The sequence below is a fragment of the Papaver somniferum genome, unplaced genomic scaffold (assembly GCF_003573695.1).
Source record: "Papaver somniferum cultivar HN1 unplaced genomic scaffold, ASM357369v1 unplaced-scaffold_133, whole genome shotgun sequence".
NCBI classification, from domain to species: Eukaryota; Viridiplantae; Streptophyta; class Magnoliopsida; order Ranunculales; family Papaveraceae; genus Papaver; species Papaver somniferum.
This window is the reverse complement of record NW_020622492.1, coordinates 8235075-8237895: the sequence shown is the minus strand read 5'-3', so window position 1 is coordinate 8237895 and position 2821 is coordinate 8235075. Positions and strand designations below refer to the sequence as shown.

At 34.1% G+C, this 2821-nt stretch overlaps 1 long non-coding RNA gene across 1 annotated transcript; it reads right to left on the bottom strand.

The window, feature by feature from the left end:
• Window positions 1-205: 205 nt before the first annotated feature.
• On the bottom strand, window positions 206-2498 carry LOC113333446. The gene is made up of 2 exons (XR_003351996.1): window positions 2154-2498; window positions 206-863 (listed from the first exon to the last, which is right to left on the bottom strand). It is a non-coding gene; the product is annotated as an uncharacterized LOC113333446 (long non-coding RNA).
• Window positions 2499-2821: the final 323 nt, after the last annotated feature.

Genomic DNA, 2821 nt, shown 5'->3' with positions numbered 1-2821 from the left:
CAATAACATTCTAGTAACTATGGGTTATCCCTGAATGCAAATATCATTGTAAACCACCTCGGGGCCCTTATTTTATGGTTACTGTTGGAGCCCATAAAATTTGTATTATTAAAGGAAACCACAAATTCAATGGAGGACCACTTCTGGGGTCAACAACATCTTATGGATTGCTTCTGGAATCCACTATTTACATGACAATGACAAGTAAATAAAATAAACAGAACTTGAAAATAAAGAAAACATAAACATATATGGTACTAAAAGAAACAACAAATCTCCATTTTCGTTAACTTCGCGTTGACGAAATATCAATTTCTAAGTGTGCACATGGATATAGTCTTTTGTGGCAAAAAAATTGCCTCAATATTAGTTACAGGTCACTTCAGGGACCACTGATAGGAACCGACTAGCACTTTGTAACGGGTCACTTCTGGGACCGACCGGCTAGCGGAGCGCGCTTTTTGTATCCATATTGCCACACGATATTCTAACTTCTGGTGGAATTATTTCAAAATTTCTAGAGATCATTAGAACAACATAAATTAAATGTATTTCATCCTTTATGGATGCGATAATTTCTCGCTTTACAGGTATTTACCGTTAGTACCATAATAGTAATAATAAAGCGAAAATTTATAAAGTTTGCGGAGTCGCGGCTCTCACCTTTTCCTTTCTTACCACTGACCCCACTTACGCTTACCAAAAAATTTTTAGTATTTGGTTCTGTTTCCACTGCAGGCTTGAATTAGGTACCACGTACAAATGGAGAAGCCAATAACCGACTCGATGTGGTTACTGCTAGTGACTTAACACTACAACTTTACACTTGACTTTTGATAATTCCTTTCTTAGTTGAGTGATTCCTGCCATGTAACAAGTTCAAATTAAAGGCAATTAAAACTCAAAATTATAAACGCCAGTGGAAACAAAATGAACAAAAAGGGAGAAGGGATTCGTCTTTCTCTCTCAGTGAGATAGATGAACTTCACACGTATATTATCGGTGAAGTGAGTATCTCTGCTTTGATGGGTTTAACAATTGGAGACATGTCTTTGTCATAGTCGTCCTTCACCAGATTCTTTCCAACAAATACAACGAACGAACCGATAAGCCGATATTCATTAACGAGCAATTCGTGCTGATAACGTGTTGTGTATTCATTGAATTAATTTAGTACTTGAATTGAACTAATGAAGCAGTAGAAGATACAATGGAACTTTGTTCTGTTTTCGTTTCTAATTCATTTTCTTGATGTACATATTACACTGGCCGAATAGGCTATTTATAGCCAACATTTCAAGCATGGTATATGGTATAAGGAGGACACGTATTTACCTTGGGTCAATGTGTAGGATTATGAGACAATCCTTAAGGGCTAAGTAGATAAACTTGTTTATCTTTATCCCAAATATGTGGGCCCTATTTGACTCGTCAATGGTGGTTATCCACCAAGTCACCGACTTTACAATAGTTTCTTTTTTTTTCCTTTTTTTTTCGTTGAAGACCCCCTATTACTTGGTTGTCTTATTTTTTACATATTTATATAAATATTATTATTTTAAAAATAGATCAAAAATTTTAAAAACTTATTATCTTTCAAAATATATACCGGATTTTTTGAAAATTTATATATTTGAAAAACTCTTTTAAAATTTTTGTTTTAGGAAAAAAATTCCATAGCTTTCAAATTTAGTATTGTTGGATGATTAAAAATTCAAGCATGTGTCCTCACTAGTATCTTTAATGGAAATACTAGTATCTTTAATGAAAATACTAGTTCAAGCCGTAAAAATATACTCCTGTAATGAAAGAGACTCGAGAAATAAAGACTAAACCTGTGATCATAGGTGAGTTCGAAGCAGTATTTGAAGATAGAATTAAGAAAAAAAACGTTACAAGATTATTCATGGGGTAAACGTAAACAGACCTTAAAGAATAACCTGTAGTGAAGAACTTGTTCTAGATGATCAGAAGGAATGAAGAAGACATTTTGAATGAACACAATTTTAATCTATCAAAGTATTATCTTTTTCTTAAATAAAAAAAGTTTAGAAGGAATGAAGAATAAGTAGTCAAGTTACTATATCAATCTTGTATAAATAACAAGGTGAGGTTTTTTTTCAAAGAAAGAGAGATAGAGCTAGAGAAAGTACCAACAACGAAGGAGCAAGCTTTCCATCCACCTCTTTTGGATCTAAGTACGGGTTTCCTTTAAGATCCAATGTACCATCTTGTGTGTATTCTTCCCCATCAGCTTCATCAACTTGATTTGCACTGTTGTTAGAAGAACCCCTCATGACTTCCTCCCTCTCACTCTCTAGCTAGAAACTTGAGTTACTGATTGCTTGCAAATATCATGAATATATAGGCAGAAAACAAAAATGCTCGTAGTTTAGAAATTAGAAGAAAGTATTGTGCTCATTTTGTCGACGAGCAGGGCTAGCTTAGATAGGAACTGGCATGGCAAGTTGCTAGCTACGACTAGTAGTAGCGGTGGTTGGATCTTTGTGCGTATACAAAAGAACCATTTACAATTTGTAGTGTTAAGTGCATATCAAAAATCAACATCATACTCTTGACGAGATGACCTAATTGTAACAATAAACCCGTCAAAGGTTCCAACTCTCTTTGCCTGATAGTTACAAAACAATAAATTAATTTGTTTTTATATCTCTTAATTAACCATTGATTTTATGTAAATTACCTTCGATCCCCTTTGACTCTCTCGTCCTTGGATAATACACCCCGCATAGATAAGATAAGATAAGATAAAAATCAAAACCCAGGTTGCCCTAGATCCTAAAGATATCAAACATAAGAT